We start from the raw sequence: 9,977 nt of genomic DNA on the forward strand, positions 1-9,977 counted from the left end.
GTGCTCCACAAGAGTTCTCCTTTGTAGAATCTTCTCCTCCTTCTCCTGAGGTTGTAAGAATATTGGGTGAATGAGACTGATAGGTATGCCAACAATTTAACTGTTTGAAGAAGTCAAACAGTGATGGAAGAAAATGTGCATCTTTGGATTACATCTATAGAATTGATAGCAGTGGGATTTGCAAATTCTTCCATTGTCCACAACCAAAACTCTACCCATCTCACTGGACATCTCCCAGCTTCAAACTCCAACTCCAGAAATATGGCTGTTTTTGGAGACTTGGAGAATATGGCATTTGTTTACGGGTATCTGATAGGAGCCTTCTCCTGTCACCTTCACAATTGTCCTTGTCACTCTTGATATCCCAACATCACTTTGGCCCTGTCTCCATACCATTCAACCCACCCGGATTATCCCGATTTAGCAGTTTTCAAGGTCCATAGAAAGTTGACAGCCCATTTTTCGCTTTGATGGTTTTCATTTCATTGTTTTCATGGTAAGTGGACAGAGAGTGAAGGAGCAGCCAATTTACTTACATCCCTGTTTGTGCTTATACATTCAAACACCACCCAACCATCCCCCATCCTCCCATCAGTCCCACTGACAGCCAAGTAAAATTTACACCCTAATAGTTCTCAATCTCCAGGAAAGCTCTTTAGAACTTGTTCCATCTGAAAAAAAAAACTAGACAAATCTGAATAACTTAATTTCTGTTGTTTCATGCTGGTTTTGACTTGTACGAATACTGTGTTGGTTAATACTTCATAATCAATAACAAAAACATAGAATTGTTACAATGAGGAAGGGTGCCATTCAGTTCATTTTGCCTGCAGCACTCTCTAAATGTGACTTTGCATGTTATTTCCATTTAAATAATCATCCAATGTCCTCTTGATTGCCTCAATTGAACCCTCTTCCACCACATTTCCAGGCAGTGTGTTCCATTCCCTAACAATTCACTGTTTTGATTTTATTTTTCTCTCATTTCACATTTGCTTCTTTTGCAAATTACTTCAAATCTGTACTCTTTCATTCTTGCTCCTGTTACAAATGGGAACAATTTCTTCCTATCAACTCTGCTCAGACCCTTCATGATTTTGATAACTTTAATCAAACCTTCTCTTGGACTTCTCTGGAAAAGAGTCTCAGTTTCTCCAATCTATTCTCATAACTAAAGTTTCTCATCCTTGGAATAGGTCTCACAAACCTCTTCCGCAATGCACGTACATCATTTCTGAGTAATAGAATTATACAACTTGTAGAGTGCGGAAAGAGGCCATTCGACCTATTAAGTCTGCACTGATCCTCCAAAGAGCATCCCACTCAGACCTAGCCCCAGACCCTATCCTCGTAACCCAGTACTTACCATGGTCAACCCTGCTAACCTGGACATCTTTGAAGAGTGGCACCTAGAGCTGTTAAAAAGAAACTGCATGTGAGTTCTAACAGATGTCTTGTATTTGTATAAGTTCAGCATAACCTCCTTGGTCTTGTGCTCTATGCCCTGTTAATAAAGCCCAGGACACCGTACTCTTTATTAACTGTCCTCTCCACCTTTTTACAATTTCTAATGGCTTATGCATATATCCACCAAGATATCTCTGCTCCAGCACACCCTTTAGAATACTATCTTTTTTTTCCAGTGTCTGACTATCCTTTTTCTATCAAAGCATGTTACACTTCTCCACATTGAAGTTCCCCTGCCACCAAACTGCTCGCTCCACTAATTTGTCGATGTTCTTTAGAAGTTCTGCACTGTCCTCACAGTTTACAATGTTTTCACATTTTGGTTTATCCGCTAACTTTGAAATTGTCCCCTATAGACATTATCCCATTGTCCCCTATTATCCCATTGATATAAATCAGGAAAAACAAAGATCCCAAAACTGGCCCCCAGGGAACTCCACCACAAGCCTTCCTCCAAACTTAATAAAAATTCCACCAACCATTATTCTCTGTTTCCTATCACTTACACAGTTTTGTCTCCACATCGTTACTGCTCTTTTTATTCCATAAGCTTGACATTTGCTCATAATTAAACATAGAACGTAGACAACATAGAACAGTACAGCACAGTACAGGCCCTTCGGCCCACAATGTTGTGCCAACCTATTATCCTACAAAGATCAACCTACCCTGCATACCCTCCATTTTACTATCCTCCATGTGTCTATCCAAGAGTCGCTTAAAAGTCTCTAAAGTATCTGACTCCACTACCACTGCCGGCAGCGCATTCCACACGCCCACCATTCTATTGTGCAGGCTTGTATCAAATGCCATTTGGAGATCCATGAGTTTTTAAAAACATTTTGAGATCTTAAATGTTCTCCAGATTACACTGTGCTGTTTTAGTTTGACACCAGTGGTTTCTTTTAAAGGATACAAGTTACCAGCACAGAGCTATAAGGAGTAATATCCAACTTTATAGATCTCTGGAGGGGCTAAATAGCCTACTCCTTTCCTATTTTGTTTTAATGATAATACATTGAAAAATCCATTGCATGAAAAATTAGAATTGGAAAATCATCAATAGAAACGAATGCCAATTAGAATTAACGCAAAGTCAGAAAACTACTCATGCTGCCAGCATTTCAGATTATTTATAACACCAAAAACAGTTAGACAGTAATTTTATAAAATTAAATGTGTGCATGGTTAAACTTTGTTTACTTCCTCAAAGGCATTTCCCAGGCTGGTTCCCTAAATGCCTTCACACAGCCAGCTTTGTTTTGTTGTTAAACTGTGGTCCATACGATGATGAGATACAGAAATGTTTACACAAACACAAAATCTTCACGACCACAGCCAATCAAGGGGCTTTGTGTAATGTTAATCTTAGTCAATGAGTTGTATCACAGCACCCACTTGAATTTGCACCAAAATCCAACTTACTGGAGGTGTTGCTTTCATGCATATGTAGGACATATTATAAATGCATTCATCTCCTGCATTTGCAGTTCAATCACAAATAATCATTTAAGAAGTGATTTGGTGACCTGCTGAATAAATCTGTACACATACCAAGTGCATCCTTCAAGCTAGTATGGTTTTAAGTCTTTTTTCAGAAAAGGAAAGTACTTCCATTTATGTAGACATTTATGGATAGAAAATCACAGACCATATACTCAAGATGTACTCAATGAAAATGTCATAGGAACCACCCAGGAACATCTAAAGGCCAAATTATCCCTTTATATTATTGTATTACAACTTGACAACACTTCATTGGCTATAAAAAAGTTTAATTAATTCAAATTTCCAAAATGTGATGTGTAAACGGATACAGATTTAATCATTTGTTCCAAATTTTTCTATCTTCACTTTTAGCCCTTTACCCTTGATTCTTGCTTCCCAATTTTGACCTTTCGGTGGCAGATTGCAGGAGATTAAGAAATATGGCTGATTCATTAAGGAAGCTGCAATTGAAAATAGTTGAACCTCTCAGTGCACAGTCCCACAGAGGGAAACATTAACAGATTCTAACCTTTCCGCACAGACTGTAGCAGTTACTCATTGTCAAGGTAACAATGGAACTTGCCAGTTTGCCTATTAATTAATGACACTCACTCTGATTGGTTAATGTTCTCAGAATAGGACTGCTTCATATCCAAGCAACGCATGTCAACAGAAATGGATTGGAAAAATCAATTACTTTAGTCCATTAACAGTGAGTCATGTATCTGGAAAACAATTTGGAGTAAGTCATAGGTCAGTAGCTACAATTCTAGTGGAAAAAGTGCAACATAAATATACTAATATAATAAAATTAAAGCTTATTTTGGACAACTTTTATGCTTATGTAACATTTATTTGTATAAATGTGTGACTCTGGAATTTAAACATTGAAATACCCTTGTAACTTATTGAAAACTCCAAAATAATTCTGTGATTCCATGCTTCCAGTGTATCATCTTTCCATCTACTTTTCAGTTCTTAACTCTATGTGTGGTACATTATCCTTTCATTGTACTCACAAAATCAGACATCTAAATGCTACTTTTTTAAAAAAAAACCTGATATTTGTATTTTCTGTCAGTTAATTTTCATTTCTTTTTTAAATCTCAGTATCAGTCATATTTGAATCCCAACCAACTGAGTCACGTAATTACACTCTACTGCATTGATTCCTCTAGCAACAAATCCCAGAAATTGCACCCTGCTGAGGTTTTTGTGTTCCATTATGAACTCCTTTCCAGTTTAATTTAATAATATTCACATGAATAGGTTATTATATTGTCTGCCTGGAGGTCCTTTAGATGACAGTCGATGTGTGCAACGGAAGTGGATTTTCCATTTAACATTCACATGTGAAGTTAAATAATGTTTTAAAAATGTAAATTCCTTTCCTGAATTGTATTGACTACTTTTAATATTATGCGCAATATGGAGAGAATTTATTTCCAATACACGGTATAAGCTTGTTGTTACTTTTTAAATTAGGTGTTCTACAACATTAGTCTTTAAATGACAGCTTCAAAGCCACAGTGTCTCTCTCTTCCCCATCCACAACAGCAATCAATTCTTGAAGGCCACAGACCTGGGTTCTGTTTCAATTCTTGCATTGAATTCCTGGTTATTCATTGCCTCATTTGTGGATAACTCCTAAATCAGAACAGAATACATTCATGTCAGCAACTTGGTTTATGGAAATAAATGGAAATGTGGAATTAAGTTTATTCAACAGCTTCTGTGTAGCTCAGCTGATGGTTTGGAAGATAACCAGCAGTGATCACATGTTAAAGAGAGAGTTATAGCACTTAGGAACCTTCTGAAGAGATTAGGTTTAATGAGATAAAGGGTGACCACAGCTGCTAAAGCACCCTCTGGAAGGGCTTCCTCTCCTCAGTGTGTATCATGGACTAGACTCCAGACCAACAGGTCTGTAGCTTTAAGACCTGTTACATAACATCAAATCTGATGTAGTAAGAATTGCCGATGCTGGAGTCAGAGACAACACAGTGTGGAGCTGGAGGAACACAGCCGGACAGGCAGCATCAGAGGAGTAGAAATGGGGACGGAGAAGGGAGCTCTGAAATAAATAGAGTAGGGCTGGGGCTGGGGAAGGTAAGTGGGATGGTGATAGGTGAGTGCTGATGGGGAGTGGTGGACATTGGTCAGTAAGGTGGGAGGGACGGATAGGTGGGAGAGAAGATGGACAGGTTGTGTCACATCAAGGAAGTGGGGATGAGAGGGAGGTTTGGTCTTGGGATGAGGCCTGGGATGGGGAGATTTTAAAACTGGTGAATTCCATGTTTAGGCCTTCAGGCTGTAGGCTCCCAAGGCAGAATATGAGGTGTTGTTCCTCCAGTTTGCGTGTGGTGTCATTGTGACACTGGAGGAGGCCCAGGATGTTCATGTCACCCAGGGAGTGGGAGGGGGAGTTAAAATGGTTCGCAACTGGAAAGTGTTGTCGTTTGTCACGTACAGAGTGCAGATTCTCTACGAAACAGTCTCTGAGCCTACACTTGGTCTCACCAATGTAGAGGAGACCACATCGGGACTAAACAGATACAGTAGACCAAGTTGGCAGATGTACAGGTGAACCCCTGTCTGATATGGAAGGTTTGTTTTGGGCTTCACCCCTCACTTCCAGTTAAGGCCCAAAACAAACCTTTCTTATCAGACAGGGCTTCCCCTGTACATCCCTTTTAGCTGAACTCAAAATGTCCCATAGTACTATGTCAGGAAGAGAAACAGTGTTCTTCCTGATGTCCTGTTCAGCATTTATCCCTTAACCGTCATCATTTGAACTCTCACGCTATTAGATTGAGAGACTTTTATACACAGGTTCTGAATGTGTCAAAAAAACCAGATGACTCTAACAAATTGGCCTGGGTATGATGATAGAATAACCCACTGGAGTATCTCTGCATCTCTTCGCCTGCATACTGATACACTAATTAACTTTTCGCAGAAATATTACAGCAATTAACTAACACCTGCTTTATCTCTTGTTTCATACAGATTCATTCTTTTTTCATTTCAGACACTATTTGGTTTGGTACTGAGATTATTGATTCAATTTTGAACTAACCTTATTTCGAAGAACACATGGGCATGTTTAATAACATGTTGAAGTCACATTTACAATTCTGATGCTGTGAAAAAGAACTCTCAGGAATGAACTAAACAAACAGAAATGTTTCGAGACACTTTAGATGCTCAGAATCTGAAATAAAGCAGGATTTTGCTGTAAATACTCATCAAATCTTGTGACTTCCATGGAGAGAGAAACAGAGTTAATGAGCTAAGTACACGTTGCCAAGTTTGTTTGGAGTGTTTTTCTCTGCGAGGCCTAAAATCTATTACATTTTTCCCATGAGATTTCACCCCCATCTTAACACATGCCATTTCCAGAATAACTTGCCAATGTTGGGATACCCCTGAATTGACCAGCATCCTGGCACTGGTGGCAATTTGAGAAGGTCATTGTGCATCCAGGTAAGTATATTCAGTCCGGACCTTCCCTGTATGATTCATGATATTTGTCATGGACATGGAAGGCAAGGGGAGATTGGCAGCTCACTTTACAGAAAGGGGCTTGCAGATTCTGCTGGACAGGGTGGTATGCAGCTGAGATGTCCTCTTGGCCCAGGGCGAGCAGATTAAGATACGGCATCAGACCATGCCAGTCTCATCTGAGGTACTATCTAGGTCAATATAGAGTAATGTGCGGCATGATAGGAAGAAAGCTAATGTCCTTCTCTTCCCTGCCAGCACAAGTGGCACCAATTTCTCTCCAATACCTCACATTAACTCTATCTCTGCTACCCACCTCCTGTACCCTACTATTCTCACTAATGCCAACAACATCTACAACATCAGCAAACTACATTTGCTGTCACCGCGCCCCCCCAATCCCCTATGCCACTAACCTTGCATACCCTCTGTACTGCCTACTCACTCACTCAGGGCATCTCCCTGCCTGGGCCAAGAATAATATCTGCACCAACCACTTTCATCTCCCCTTATACCTACCTCTCTCTCATTCCATGATAAAACAAAGCCCCTACTAGGACTGGAAGATTCAACATTGGGAACAGGCTGCCTGACCTTTGGTTCCACTCTATGTGGCGAGAATCCAGATACTCTGCATGATTCGTTAACTGACCATATCCAAACCCTGGATGGCATAAAGTTACGCTGCCAGGACATCCTGAGTGAAAGTTATCTCCCTCAACTTGGCCGAGGACAACCATGACAGACTTGCTGCCTTTGTGTTTGTGCTAAGTGGCACTGCAAGACAAATGTAGTCTGAGTCTGTTATCTCTAGCTGAGAGGGTAAAATGCAAAATAATAATGGAAGGCAATGCAAGGCAGGGGCACTGTACAATACCGCCAAGAATCTCATCATAGCCCACATTATTCAGGTTGCAATATGATTCTGCCTGATATTTCAGGTCATGACTTATAATTCTATTCTCTGGAAGGTCTTACAAAGAGTTGTGTCCTGAGTAAAGACCTAACGAGACTGCTGAGTCTAAACTGTTGGTAAACCAAGCTTTGTCTTTAGCATACAATAATGAGTTACATTATTAAGCTTAGCAGGGAGCTATGCACTGAATCAGCCCTCTCCAAAGTCTGTTGTACATGTTGGTTCACATGACTACTGATGTATGTTATTTATATATTTCATTATTAATCTTTTATGTCTCTCCCAAGTCTGTGGTCTGGACATTATGTACACTAACATACATCTCCCCACTCCTCCCATAAGTTTCTGCCTTGTTGTCCATGCTTTGACACTGCAATCAGTCTATGTATTAAAAACACTTTACCCAAGTGCTGTTATATGTGAAGCAGACAAGGGAACACAGAATTTGGTTTGCTGTTCAATTCAATTTTATTACAAAAAATTCCTGCGTACAAATACAATGTGAGCATTTCCCAAATTCCCACAATACTTATTCTCTATTTAACTCCATCCATCTGAGAAAGGATATTACCCACAATGATCCACATGTATGAGCTGGGTTGTTGGAATCTCCTTCGTCTCTGATGTAGAGCTGGCTCTCTTCCATGAAGATGGGTCTCACAAGGGTCAGGGCAGATCTTCTCACTCTCTCTCCAGGTAGTTGGAGCTCCACTGCTGAGCAGGTCAAATCTTCACTGAGTCTTCACTGCATCTTCACTGAGTCTTCGTTGAGTGGGTAATGTTCAGATGTGTGTTCTTATTCCCCCTCATCCCTGACTTTCCAGAATATTCTTTGACCTTTGGCCAACAGGGTCATGAGCTGAGTTAAAATCATCCAATGGGCTTGTGTCAACACCCTTCATTGTTGCTAGACTAGTGCACATACTCAGGCAGTCAAGATGCCAGGATATCTGATCAACACATCTCTAATACACAATCCTTTAGCTGCTTGTAACTGATTCCCTTTGAACCTTTGTAACCTCTTTTATCTTGGTTTCGACTGTTCTCTTTAGTTGATACCTGCTGGTTGCTGTTTAATTTAGTTTGGCCAATTTTCTATCAGGCCTGATTTCTCCAACTCTGGGTCAATTTAAAATGTTGAATTTCGGGCACATGGAACTCAAGCATGGTCTTCATACCTGGATCACCTGAATAAACACTGGAGTGGTTTCACAAACCTTTGCGATCTTTATTTCAGCTCTCTCAGAGGAAGTTGAGAATCTTTGTTTTCCAAGTTTTCATTTGCATATGGATAAATCAGTGTTTGCGATTTCAGACTTCAGAGAATTCCTGCTCTGTATTCAGGTTGTCCCCCTGTCTTTTGGAAAGATGTTCCAGTAAGGCTACAACACTGACATCCATCCGACAAAGTGGATAATTGTCCAGGTATGTCCTGCACACAAAAAGTAGGACAGATAACCCAGCTAATTACCACCCCATCAGTCTACTCTTGTCCATTAGTTCAGTGATGGAAGGTGTCATCAACAGTGCTATCAAGAAGTATCAGCTCAGCTCCCCACCATTCGCAGTCAGTGCGATTCCAGTGGGTGCCATGACGAAGAACAAGATCTTGCACATGTTCATAGACATCACCATCGGAAGCAAAACCATGGGTCACCTTAAGGTGGAGCTCTTTGCTGATGTGGTCCCAAAAACTGCAGAGAAAGACAGTGCACTGTGCACTGGAGAGAAGGGGTTTGGTTGCAAAAACTCGACATTGCACAGAATCGTTCCTCAATTCATGCGCCAGGTGGTGGCTTTACAAAATACAACGGAACTGTTGGAAAGTCCATCTATGGTGAGATGTTTGCCAACAAAATTTTCCAATTGAAGCACCCAGGACATGGTGCCCTGTCAATGGCCAATGTTGGGCCAAATACAAGTGGATCAAAGTTGTTCATATGTACTGCTAAAGTTACATGGGTGGATGGAAAACAAGTAAAGGGCTATGAAATCATGCAGAAGATAAAAGGATTTGGCAGTAGCAGTGGCAAAACTACCATATTGTTAGTATTGTTAATTGTGGACAATGTAAATAGAATGATACAATTTAAATAAAACATAATTACTTGAAATTCCAATTTTAAAAATAACCTGCTCAGCGATGTCCAGTTTGGATTCTGCCAAGGCCACTCAGCTCCTGACCTCATTACAGCCTTGGTTCAAACATGGACAAAAGAGCTAAATTCCAGAGGTGAGGTGAGAGTCACAGCCCCTTGATATCAAGGCCACATTTGACCAAGTACAAGGCCTCCTAGCAAAACTGAAATCAATGGGTATCAGGGGGCAAACTCTCCACTGGATGGAATCATACCTGCCATAAAGGAAGATGATTGTGGTTGTTGGAGATCAGTCATCTGATTTCCAAGATATCTCTGCAGGTGTTCCTCAAGGGTAGTACGCTAGGCCCCACTATCTTCAGCTGCTTCATCCATGATCTTCCCTCCATCATGAGGTCAGAAGTGGGGATATTTGCCGATAATTGTATAATGTTCAGCACCATTTGTAACTCCTCACATACTGAAGCAGACCATGTTCAAATGCAACAAGATATAGACAATTT

At 40.4% G+C, this 9,977-nt stretch overlaps 1 pseudogene; it reads left to right on the top strand.

The window, feature by feature from the left end:
• Positions 1 to 8,966: 8,966 nt before the first annotated feature.
• LOC109937832 lies at positions 8,967 to 9,472 on the top strand (annotated as a pseudogene).
• The last annotated feature ends 505 nt before the right edge of the window (positions 9,473 to 9,977 follow it).

This window comes from Rhincodon typus, chromosome 4 (genome assembly GCF_021869965.1).
Source record: "Rhincodon typus isolate 14 chromosome 4, sRhiTyp1.1, whole genome shotgun sequence".
Lineage (NCBI taxonomy): Eukaryota > Metazoa > Chordata > Chondrichthyes > Orectolobiformes > Rhincodontidae > Rhincodon > Rhincodon typus.